The sequence below is a fragment of the Oncorhynchus clarkii genome, chromosome 25 (genome assembly GCF_045791955.1).
Source record: "Oncorhynchus clarkii lewisi isolate Uvic-CL-2024 chromosome 25, UVic_Ocla_1.0, whole genome shotgun sequence".
NCBI lineage: Eukaryota > Metazoa > Chordata > Actinopteri > Salmoniformes > Salmonidae > Oncorhynchus > Oncorhynchus clarkii.
In genome coordinates this window covers 12,643,844-12,657,797 of record NC_092171.1, presented here as the reverse complement: position 1 = coordinate 12,657,797, position 13,954 = coordinate 12,643,844, and positions in this window count along the sequence as shown.

Genomic DNA, 13,954 nt, shown 5'->3' with positions numbered 1-13,954 from the left:
GAATAGTTTTTTTTCATATGAGACCGATAGGTTATATTTAAACATACATGTTCCACAATGGAGAACTTTTCAATTGAAGTGCAGTTTTCATAAGATAGGAAGGAAAGGAAATAAGGAAGGAAATAAACATGATTAAAAGATAAACGTATTACCGTTTTGTTTTATGAAGTTAGAGCAATTTCCTCAAGTATGTGGTACATTTTCACAAGTCTAAGCACAGAAACCTAAACAGATCATTAAAATGGCTCATTTTTTCAAAACGTTAAGCAAACGTTAAGCACAACAATTCACTTAACACTGATCATTTTGTGGCCATTAAAGAGTAGCAAATCAGTTGAAATGCAGTACATTTTGCATATTTAACTCTGGACATATGGTTTGTTGCATTGTATTGTGTTGTAACATACAGTTAGATACCTGCAATGGCTGGGAAGGTACAGTGCCTTGCGAAAGTATTCGGCCCCCTTGAACTTTGCGACCTTTTGCCACATTTCAGGCTTCAAACATAAAGATATAAAACTGTATTTTTTTGTGAAGAATCAACAACAAGTGGGACACAATCATGAAGTGGAACGACATTTATTGGATATTTCAAACTTTTTTAACAAATCAAAAACTGAAAAATTGTGCGTGCAAAATTATTCAGCCCCTTTACTTTCAGTGCAGCAAACTCTCTCCAGAAGTTTAGTGAGGATCTCTGAATGATCCAATGTTGACCTAAATGACTAATGATGATAAATACAATCCACCTGTGTGTAATCAAGTCTCCATATAAATGCACCTGCACTGTGATAGTCTCAGAGGTCCGTTAAAAGCGCAGAGAGCATCATGAAGAACAAGGAACACACCAGGCAGGTCCGAGATACTGTTGTGAAGAAGTTTAAAGCCGGATTTGGATACAAAAAGATTTCCCAAGCTTTAAACATCCCAAGGAGCACTGTGCAAGCGATAATATTGAAATGGAAGGAGTATCAGAACACTGCAAATCTACCAAGACCTGGCCGTCCCTCTAAACTTTCAGCTCATACAAGGAGAAGACTGATCAGAGATGCAGCCAAGAGGCCCATGATCACTCTGGATGAACTGCAGAGATCTACAGCTGAGGTGGGAGACTCTGTCCATAGGACAACAATCAGTCGTATATTGCACAAATCTGGCCTTTATGGAAGAGTGGCAAGAAGAAAGCCATTTCTTAAAGATATCCATAAAAAGTGTTGTTTAAAGTTTGCCACAAGCCACCTGGGAGACACACCAAACATGACAAAAGATGAAACCAAAATGGAACTTTTTGGCAACAATGCAAAACGTTATGTTTGGCGTAAAAGCAACACAGCTCATCACCCTGAACACAACAACCCCACTGTCAAATATGGTGGTGGCAGCATCATGGTTTGGGCCTGCTTTTCTTCAGCAGGGACAGGGAAGATGGTTAAAATTGATGGGAAGATGGATGGAGCCAAATACAGGACCATTCTGGAAGAAAACCTGATGGAGTCTGCAAAAGACCTGAGACTGGGACGAAGATTTGTCTTCCAACAAGACAATGATCCAAAACATAAAGCAAAATCTACAATGGAATGGTTCAAAAATAAACATATCCAGGTGTTAGAATGGCCAAGTCAAAGTCCAGACCTGAATCCAATCGAGAATCTGTGGAAAGAACTGAAAACTGCTGTTCACAAATGCTCTCCATCCAACCTCACTGAGCTCGAGCTGTTTTGCAAGGAGGAATGGGAAAAAATGTCAGTCTCTCGATGTGCAAAACTGATAGAGACATACCCCAAGCGACTTACAGCTGTAATCGCAGCAAAAGGTGGCGCTACAAAGTATTAACTTAAGGGGGCTGAATAATTTTGCACGCCCAATTTTTCAGTTTTTGATTTGTTAAAAACGTTTGAAATATCCAATAAATGTCGTTCCACTTCATGATTGTGTCCCACTTGTTGTTGATTCTTCACAAAAAAATACAGTTTTATATCTTTATGTTTGAAGCCTGAAATGTGGCAAAAGGTCTCAAAGTTCAAGGGGGCCGAATACTTTCGCAAGGCACTGTATGTAGGTCTCTGTATTATATCCTATTGCTAGTGCCTTCAGATGTATTCAGACCCCTTGACTTTTTCCACATTTTGTTATGTTACAGCCTTATTCTAAAATGGATTTTAAAAATAAATCCTCAGCCATCTACAGACAATACCATATAACGACAAAGCGAAAACCGCTTTTTAGAAATGTTTGCAAATTTATTTCAAAATATAAAACAGAAATAAGTACTCAGACTCTTTGCTATGAGACTCAATTTTTTTATTTTACCTTTATTTATCCAGGTAGGCCAGTTGAGAACAAGTTCTCATTTACAACTGTGACCTGGCCAAGATAAAGCGAAGCAGTGTAACAAAAACAACAACACAGTTACACATAAACAAACGTAATGCCAATAACACAATATAAAAGAAAAATAGAAAAATCTATGTACAGTGTGTGCAAATGTAGAAGAGTAGGGAGGTAGGCAAGAAATAGGCCATAGAGACAAAAATAATTACAATTTAGCATTAACACTGGAGTGATAGATGTGCAGATGATGATGTGCAAGTAGAGATACTGGGGTGCAAAAGAGCAAGAGTGTAAGTAATAATATGGGGATGAGGTAGTTGGGTGTGCAATTTACAGATTGGCTGTGTACAGGTACAGCGATCAGTAAGGTGCTTTGACAGCTGATGCTTAAAGTTAGAGAGGGAGACATAAGACTCCAGCTTCAGAGATTTTTGCAATTCATTCCTGTCATTGGCATCAGAAAACTGGAAGGAAAGGCGGCCAAAGGAAGTTTTGGCTTTGGGGATGACCAGTGAAATATACCTGCTAGAGCTCGTGCTATGGGTGGGTGTTGCTATGGTGACCAGTGAGCTGAGATTTGATTTGATTTTATTTTATTAGGACCTATTTTAGTCCCCATTTGGACTAATCTAATCTAATCTCCTTAACATTAAAATACAATTTATAATACAAACACACTATCACATATGACACACTATTACAAACATACATAATACACTAGCATAATGACACAATAAATACTCAATCTAAAAAAATATTGATTCTTCATCTACTATAGTCCCACAACATTTCTATATACTATATTTAAATTGTTTTAAAATAATGTTTACATTTATATATTGAAAGGTTTCTAGTTTGCTCAGTTAATTTATGCCATTTCTTTATTGCTCTAAATCTAAATGTTCTTTTGCCCAGTTCTTTTTTCTGTCTGGATGACGCATAGATGGTGGACAATCTGTTCCTAGTATTTACAGAATGTCTGTCTCTTACCAACTGAATACCATTGTGAATAGAACTTGGCCATTTTAAATGGTGTATATTATAGAATAAGATAAGCATGTTTTTTCAATTATCTTGTCGATTGATGACCAACCAAGAACACTGCGCATGACTGCAACAGAAGAACCATATCTCCGCCTTAAAACAATCCTTGCTGCTTTATTCTGTGCATTCTGCAGCCTCCTAACTTCACTAGATGATGCATTTCCCCAGACCATCGAACAATAGTTCACTTGACTCTCAACCAATGCCTGTGTTATTTGCTGAAGGATTTCCCCTGGTAAATATTTAGCTATCCTTCTGATTATGCATGCTGTTTTAATATTATTATTTACATAGATGAGTTATTTGAGACGACCATGATAAGCAGTTGTCTAGCTGCACTCCCAGTAGTTTGGTTTCTGCCACTTCTTCAATTTGTACTCCTCCCATACTTAATTGTAGCCCATGCTGTTTTGGCCTTTTCCTAGTTGAACAGACCAACATAACTTTGGTTTTCTTGGTGTTTAAAGTAAGTTTGTTTTGGCAAACCCATTTCCTGATAATCTCCAAATCTCCTTGCAAAGCTTGCTGTACCTGTTGAACCGATTGTCTAGCTGCATAAATTGTAGTATCATCTGCAAATATAGTAGCTTGAGTTTCAACCAAGGCATAGGGAAGGTCGTTGGTGTATATTAAGTAGAGAAGTGGCCCAAGGCAGCTGCCCTGCAGTATTCCACAGTTTAACACAATAGGGGAAGAAAATGAACCATTGATATAGGTGAACTGTTTCCTGTCAGTTAGATATGACTGTACCCAATTCAATGCTACCTCCTTAAAACCATAATGCATTCATTTAGTCAATTATTTCATGATCCACTAAATCAAATGCTGCACTGAAATCTAAAATAATACACCTACAAACCTGCCATTATCCATAGCATTGAGCCACTGGTCAGTCATGTCAACCAATGCAGTGGTAGTGGAATGGTTTTTGCGATAAGCATGCTGATTGGCTGTAATCAGATCATTCTTTTCCATATACTTCCACATTTGTCTACTCACAATACCCTCCAATATCTTACTGAGTGTAGGGAGTATACTAATTGGTCGACTATTGGCAGGAGTAATGGGTTCTTTGCAGTCTTTCGGAATAGGACACAGTTTCGCATGCTTCCATACATTTGCAAACAAACCCCTTTTCCAGTGACCAATTAAATATGTATCTCAGTGGAACTGCATTCTGGGGAGCAGCACAGCGAAGCAAAAAATTGTCCATAAGACCATAACCTGTAGATTTACCATCAGGTAATGACTTCAATAGGTTTAACACCTCCTCCACTGACACCGTTTGTAGACTAAAAGAGCAGATTGTAAGGGTTTTCCTGTGGTGAAGGAGAGGCGGACCAAAACGCAGCGTGGTTATATTGATTCATGTTTAATAAAGAAAGATAAACACGACCACTACAAAACAATAAACGTGGAAAACCAAAAACAGCCCTATTTTTTTTTTTTTTTATAAAAATAATTTATTATCATCAATACCATTCATTCTGTACAACTCATAATTTCCATACAAACTCAAATAGTGGTATTTTAATTTAAACAAAACAAAAACCCCAAACAAAACCTCAGGGGAGCATCTTCCCTCCCCGTCATCCTACAAACTACCTTTCCCTATCTCCCCGTCCCTAATCTATCCCCTTACAAATCTAAATGACACCCAGCCCTAAACCCCCCTTCCACCTCTCCCGGGCAGCATGCTGCCCCCACTTCCTCTCCTCCCTCTTCATCCACCCCCTCAAATCTCCTTCCACCCTCCTCACGATCCCTTCCACCCCCCAATCTCTCCCTGTCTTCACCATGTTCTGCCTGGCTTCCCACAGCCCCCGTTTAAAGAGACTCATGAGAAGCCAGAGCAGAAACCTGTCCCTATCCGTCCCTCTCACTCTCCCTACACCTCTCTCTAACCTGGCCCACGTCAATACAAAATCCCCCCTTACCAAACCTAACAACACCCGTGCCCTAGCCCATACTACTCCGGCAAAGGCACAGTCCCAAAAGACATGGCGCACAGTCTCCTCCCTGCCACAAGAAGATCTTGGACAGGTGGGGGATTGCACCAAACTATACCGGTACATGATGGAACGTACCGGCAAGCACTTATGGAGGCTCAACCAATTCAGGTCCTTGAGCCTGTTGTCCAGACCCCGCGCCTGCACTCCCTCCCAGACCACTTCCGAGATGCCCACTACAGGCGCCGGACTCCCTGCCTTTCTGACCTCCTCGTACAGGTGCCTGTGATCTAAACCTACTCGGGCAACTTCAACCTCAGGGTGCTCACGCAGCCACTTGGCCGCATGACCAAAGTGCCACGGCAGCTGTTCCGCCCGAGGACCCGTGTTAGACCACACCATTACGCTTCTCGCCTGATACGAGAAGAACACCCGCAGGAGGTAACCGGACGGGTGTATCACTGGATGAGCAAGCTCCGTTAACAAGAAAGAAACAAAAATTGCGTCCAGCTTGAGGGGGAAATGTGGTACCCCCCTACCTCCCTCCCCGATGGGACAAAGCATGCGTGCCCTGGCGACCCACTCGCACCTGCCACTCCACATGAACTGAAACACAAGCCTCACTAGAGGCCTCCTCAGACTAGCCGGCAATGGGTAGATGTACGCCAAATACAAAAGAGACGGCAACACATCCACCTTTAGAACCAGGACTTTGCCCATAAAAGACAAATACCTAGCCTTCCACATTGCTAGCTTCCTCTGTACCACTGCGATACGCATGTTCCAGTTTAGCGCCGCTGAGCCGGAGATCTCAAAATGGACCCCGAGAATCCTCAGGGCCCCCTCACAGAGAGATAACCCCCCGGGCACATCCGTTCTACCGCGCCATCTTCCGAAAAACTTGACGGAAGACTTTGCATGGTTCAGAACTGCTCCCGACGCTCGGGTGAAATCCCCAAAGATGGCAAGGGACCTTGTCAGGCACGAGTCCTTGCACAGCAGCAAGGAAGTGTCGTCGGCGTACTGCGTCATCTTAACACGCAGCCCACCACTTCCAGGGATCAACAAGCCTTCCACCCCTGTGTCTGCCCTAATGGCAGCCCCCAGAGGCTCCATGTACAGAACGAAGAGGAGAGCCGAGAGTGGGCACCCCTGCCTGACCCCAGACGAGAGGTCAAAAACGTCACCCAAGTGACTATTTACACTAACTCGGCACCCCGCTCCGACATATAATGTACGAATCCATCCTATGAACTTCTCCCCAAATCCTAATCGACCTAACACTCTGAATAAAAATGATCTATTCACGCGATCAAAGGCTTTCGCCTGATCTAGCGCTGCTACCATTAAAGGCAGTCCTCTATCTTCAACCCAAGCGATGGAGTCCCTGATTAACTGTAGGTTCCATCTAATAGAGCGGCCCTCTACCCCGCACGTCTGATCCTCATGGACGACGTAGGGAAGGGCTGTGCGCAACCGGTCTGCTAAAACCTTTGCAAGTAGCTTGTAATCTACACACAGCATGGTCAACGGCCGCCAGTTGCCAAGGTCTGTTACTTCCCCCTTCTTATATAAAAGTGACAGCACACCAACAGCCATTGATCCCCCCGGGACCCCCGTCTCAAGGATGGCCTTCAAGACTTCGAGGACCACTGGTCCAAGTATACCCCAAAACTTGAGATAAAACTCAGCCGGCAGCCCATCTATCCCAGGCACCTTCCCTTTTCCCATCCTCCTAAGAGCGCTCTCAACCTCTTCTAGTGAGATCTGGGCCTCCATCACTTCTCTAATGTCCTCCGGCAACCGCCTGGACAAGTGTTCTAAAAACACATTTCCCTGCTCTACATCTATTTCCCTTTCCTTAAATAAACCTTGGAAATGATCAGTTGTCACCCTGACCATATCCTCTGGTTCTCTAACTATACTACCATTTTCTTCCCTAACGCCATGCATTACCTTCCTACTCTGTCTGGCCCTAACCGACTTAAAGAACATAGCAGAACAAGTCTCATTGTGTTCTAGAAAGCCACTATGCGCACGCTCCAGGAAAGCTCGAGCCTTCCGCTCCTGCAACTCCCTGAGCTGCGCCTTTAGGGTTGCGGATCTCTCCCAGTCAAATGACCCGCCGAGGTTGCCTGCCTCGTACTCGAGTTCAATTAACCTTTGGATACGATCCACCTCCCTCCTCTCCTCCCTTTTTTTCCTCTTGCAATACCCTATTATAAAAGCCCTAATCCTCACCTTAACTAATTCCCACCACTCTAACACCCCCTCGCACATGGACCGGAGACCCTCAAGCCTCCAAAAGAAACCATAAAACCTGTCAACAAAAGCCTGCTCCTCCAGCACATCCCGATCTAGCTTCCAGTACCCCCTACCAAAGAGGCAGACTGGCGACCCCACCTGCAGGAGCACCCCGTCGTGATCCGAAAAGGAAACAGGCAACAGCCGCCCAGACAACTTACCCAAAGACCTGGGTACAAAAATATAGTCGAGCCTCCGCTCAACCCCCCTGGAGTTGCGCCATGTAGGACCGTCCATTTTCGGAGTAGTGTGCAGACCACCATCTACCAGACCATGGCAAGCCATTAGCCTGGCAATGGCGCCTGCACTGCTATCCCCCCCTCTTCCTAAATCTGTATTAAAATCCCCCCCTATCACTAATTTCCTATTTGTGACACACAGGGGCGTCAGACAGTCCACCATCTCCCTCCTGTCTGCCACCACCTGTGGTCCATACACCACCACTAATCTAAAATTACAATCCCTTATCGTGACATCCACCCCTATAACCCTCCCCTGCATTACCACAAAAGAATCCTCCACTTTAACCTCCCAACGAGTTGCCTTGGAAACAAAACACGTCCTTCACTGGTGCAAAACACAGAGACAGGAACAATCACCCACAAAAACACAGTGAAACCCAGGCTACCTAAGTATGATTCTCAATCAGAGACAACTAATGACACCTGCCTCTGATTGAGAACCATACTAGGCCGAAACATAGAAATACCCCAAAACATAGAAAAACAAACATAGACTGCCCACCCAACTCACGCCCTGACCATACTAAATAAATACAAAACAAAGGAAATAAAGGTCAGAACGTGACACAGATCTTATTGCTCATAATATGATCATCAATCCATTGGACAATAGCTTGTTTGGAAGAATTTATGTCTACATTGTTGCTTAGTAATTACATTTTCTGTGTAAAAAAATCTGCAAAATGATTGGCAATATCAACTGGTTTTGTTATTATTCTCCCATCAACCTCCACACTAGATGGGCATGAGGAGATAGATGTACCAAGTAAGCCCTTAACTGTGTTCCATACCTTTTTAGAATCATTTTTACAATCAGTAAAAGCATTGTTGTAAAATTACTTTTTTCCTTCGATTCAATTTAACTGCATAATTACTTACTGTTCTATAATTCTGTTCATCAATTTCTAATTTTGACTTGGCTGCTAAGACTTTTGCCATATTTCTTTGAGAAAAAGCCTCACCCAGTTCATCATCAATCCATGGAGATGGACGGGCACCAACTGTTCTCTTTCTTATAGGGGCATGATGGTCCATTACCTCAGTGAGCAAATCAATAAAACATTCTGTACCGTGATTTAAATCATCCTCTAGAAAAATCAGCTCCCAGGGTACAGCAGCTAAATCATTTAGAAATAACTCATGATTAAATGTTTTAAAATGTATTTTGACCACAATCCTGGGGGATTTCTTTGGAACCTTGGTGTTCATGGTTATGGTCACAATATTATGGTCTGTCCAGCCCACTGGCATTGATCTGGCTTTTAAGCATTGCAATGGTATATTACAGAAAATCAGATCAATGCATGTGTCTGAACACATGCATTGATATAAGGCGGGGCTTTACCTAGCAAAGACTTATAGATTACCTGGAGCCAGTAGGTTTGGCGACGGATATGTAGTGAGGGCCAGCCAACGAGAGCATAGGAAACAGGAACAGGAAATAGGAAACTGATTCTAGATTTAATTGTGGATTGGAGATGCTGAAATTGAGCTCAGGTGCATCCTGTTTCCATTGATCATCCTTGAGATGTTTCTATAAATTGATTGGAGTCCACCTGTGGTAAATTATATTGAATGAACATGATTTGGAAAGGCTGTATATATAAGGTCTATCTATATACCAAGCGATGAGGTCAAAGCAATTGTCCGTAGAGCTCCGAGATAGGATTGTGTCGAGAAACAGATCTAGGGAAGGGTACCAAAACACTAACGCAGCATTGAAGGTCCCCAAGAACGCAGTGGCCTCCATTCTTACATGGAATAAGTTTGGAACCACCAAGACTCTTCCTACAGCTGGCCATCCGGCCAAACAGAGCAATTGAAGAGAAGGGCCTTGGTCAGGGAGATGACCAAGTACCCGATGGTCACTATGACAGAGCTCTAGACATCCTCTGTGGAGAACCTTCCAGAAGGACAACCATCTTTGCAGCACTCTACCAATCAGGCCTTTATGGTAGAGTGACCAGATGGAAGCCACTCCTCAGTAAAAGGCACATGACAGCCCGCTTGGAGTTTGCAAAAAAGACACCTAAACGACTCAAAGACCATGAGATAAAAGATCCTCTGATCTGATGAGACCAAGTTTGAACTCTTTGGCCTGAATGCCAAGAGTCACTCACGTCTGGAGGAAACCTGGCACCATCCCTAAGGTGAAGCATGGTGTTGGCAGCATCATGCTGTGGGGATGTTTTTCAGCGGCAGGGACTGGTAGACTAGTCAGGGTTGAGGGAAAGATGAACGAAGCAAAGTACAGAGAGATCCTTGATGAAAACCTGCTCCAGAGCACACAGGACCTCAGACTAGGGCGAAGGTTCACCTTCCAACAGGACAACAACCCTAAGCACACAGCCAAGACAACGCATAAGTGGCTTCGGGACAGGCTTCATGTCCTCGAGTGGCCGAGCCAGAGCCCGAACTTGAACCCATCAAACATCTCTGGAGAGACCTGAAAATAGCTGTGCGGCGATGCTCCCCATCCACCCTGACTGAGCTTGAAAGGATCTGCAGAGAAGAATGGGAGAAACTCCCCACTCTGTAATCACTGCCAAAGATACTTCAACAAAGTACTGAGTAAAGGGTCTGAATACTTATGTAAATGTGATATTTAAGTTTTTTAATAAGCAAAAATTTCTAAAAACCTGTTTTTGCTTTGTCATTATAGGGTATTGTGTGTGGATTGATGAGGAAAAAAACATTGTAATACATTTTTGAATAAAGCTGTAACGTAGCAAAATGTGAAAAAAGTAAAGGGGTCTGAATTTTCCAGGAAAACTCCAGGGCTGGATGGCATACCAGTTGAGGTATATCAAACCTTTTTTGATGTACTCAGAGGACCATTATTACTGTAGCATGTTTTAACCACTCCTATAAAAATGGTAGATTATCAGATACGCAAGAAGGTCTGATTTTACTATTACTGAAACAAAACCCAGGTGCTAAATATAAAGATCCAGTCCATTTTTTTAAAAAAACGGAGGTCCCTTGCACTTCAGTGTTGTGACAAAAAAATTCAAGAAAAATGCATAGCGCATAGAATTAAAAAGGTATTGTTGGATATTTATAATTGTAATCAGACAGGTTTTTTACATGGACGATACATTGGAGATAATATAAGACAAGTACTGGAAACAATAGAACACTATGACCAATCTGGGAAACCAGGCCTGGTATTCAAAGCTGACTTTGATAACGTGTGACTGGAATGTAAATGCCTGAAATATGTCAGTATTGGAGAATCTCTTATACAATGGGTTAAAGTTATGTATAGTAACCCTAGGTGTAAAATATTAAATTATGTCTCCTTCTCAGAAAGTATTAAACTGTCAAGAGGAGTAAAACAAGGTTGTCAACTATCGGCACACCTATTTATTATTAAGGCCATCGAAATGTTTGCTATTAATATCAAGGGATTAGAAATCCAGGGCTTAAAAACAAAGGTGTCATTGTACGTTGATGATTCCAGTTTCTTCTAAATCCACCATTTGGATCCCTCCATAGCCTCATAGAAGATCTAGATCATTTTTCTAACCTCTTGTTTTGCTTAAGGCCCTGCCTACACCTAACGACTTGTTTTTTAAATGATATGAGCAAAAAATATTCAATTTTATTTGGAATGGCAAGAGGACAGATATTATTAAATATTAAAGCATTAGACCTCTCACTAAAGGCTTCCGTCAAGAAAAGCTATACTTAAATCCGAATTGGTTCTATAGAAGATTAGTAAGAATGGCTCATCCCATGTTCAAGAATGGCCTTTTTCCCTTTATTCAGATTACAACTGCTCACTTTCGGTTATTTGAAAATGAAATAGTCTCCAAAATATTGCAATTTTTTAAACAAGCCAGAAAAAGTTGGTTGCAATTTCAGTTTAATCCACCAGAAAAGACAGAACAAATATTACAACAAATATTATGGTTAAAATCAAATATAATAATTGATCAAAAAAACGTTTTATAATGGTATAGTCTTTGTAAATTATATTATAAAAAGGAGTGTTGGAGTTATGTCACACATGTAGCTAATATATGTAAATGTCTGCTCTATCCAAAATTACAACCAACGAATTGCAGCATTACCACAAAAATGGAAGAGGCAAGGGGAAGGGGGAGAAAATAAGGAACTTGTCCGTCGGCCCTGCATTAAAGACCAAAATTGGTTAAAGAAAATTGTGATAAATAAGAATGTATACTAGTTTCATTTTAGGACCAACATTTTTACAGCTGTGCTATACAGATTGAAAAATAGCTGTGAAGAGATTTTCGATGTAGCAAAAATCCACAGCTTTTAGTTATTTGACTGTATTTTGTATTTGTTTTGCTTTCAATCTTCAGTAGCTCAATCTTCAAGTCCATGGCTTATTTTTGTGTGAAATGTCGTAATATTATTTTTGTTTTGATTACATTTTTAATAGCTCTTACATGAAGCATGCCATGACTATGAAAATTATGTTTTCTGAATCAGGGGAGGATGGACAAAAATCCAGGGCTTTAGTTTATTGGAATCATTTTTGTTTTGGGGGATTTCAATTTTCAATTTTCAAATTATACAATCTGAATTGGGGGAGGATGGACAAAATTCCACAGCTTTTATGTGTGAAATGTCATATATATAAATCTATATATTTTTTTTTGCACTTGCTTTCAATTTTGAATAGTTCTTACACAAAGTGTGCCATGACTATGAAAAGTATATATTCTGAATTGGGGGAGGATGATCAAAAACCCACAGCTTTTTGTGTCAAATTCTGTATATATATTTTTTCTTGTGCTTTCAATCTTCAATAGCGCTTGCACAAGCGTACCATGACTATGAAAATTATATACCCTGAATCAGGGGAGCATGGAGACAAATCCACTACTATTTTTTGTTGTTAAAATATCTTGAATTGTTTTATTTTTTTGCTTTCAATCTTCAATAGCTCTTACACAAAGCGTGCCATTACTATGAAAATTCTATGATCTGAATTGGGGCAGATGGACCTTATATAGACAGGTGGGCTTCTTTCCTAATCATGCCCAATCAATTGAATTTACCACAGGTGGACTCCAATGGAGTTGTAGAAACACTTTAAGGATGATCAATGGAAACAGGATGAACCTGAGCTCAATTTCGAGTCTCATAACAAAGGGTCTGAATACTTATGTAAATAAGGTATTTCTGTGTTTTATTTTTAATACATTTGCAAAAATATCTAAAAACCTGTTTTTGCTTTGTCATTATGGGGTATTGTGTGTAGATTGATGAGAAAAAAAATGAAATCCATTTTTAGAATAAGGCTGTAACGCAACAAAATTTGGAAAAAGGGAAGGGGTCTGAATACTTTCCGAATGCACTATGTCCGATATGAAGAGTGTACAATGTGATTTAAATTATAAATATAATATAATAACTAATAATATATATATATAATTCTTTCTATATTAAAATTGTTATTGCTATTAATATTAACAGTTGCATTATACATACTTTTTGTCTGGCCCTCATAACATCATGGTCACCTAATCCTCCCCAGCTTCCAATTGGCTTGTTACCATAATAACTATCTAGGAATCATTCATTTTAATGCTATTATGTGTTATTTTAAAGCCATTAACTATTGACCTTTTGTGATCAATTCGAAGTCTGCTAACATTTCGTAATACATTTTTACGAATTCCGACCATTTGTATAATTTCATATCGTCATTTCCCGGAACTTTTATTTTGAATCGAAATCGCCGAGGTCACGTCGTTATTTATTGCTAGGTCTTGCTTATTCTTGGTCACTTCTCAGCGTTATGACACGTACTTTGACACATCGCTAACCATTAAAAAAAAAAGGCAGGTATATACAGAGGCGCTCTCGTGTATGTCGCCCTCTATCGCCCAGGAAGGCAGATGCAACAATAAAAGTGAGCTTTGTTTAAGATCAGCAAAGGTTGACAACCCAATAAATACGCTCACGCACTACAATAACAATCTGTTATATCTATCAGATCTTTGTTGGAGGTGCTCCTCTTTTCAATCTGGGGTTGAGCCTGGGATGTATTTTGAGAGTCCCGCACCGACTGTTGGTAATATGTAAGAGTTTACTGTTCTTGAATGC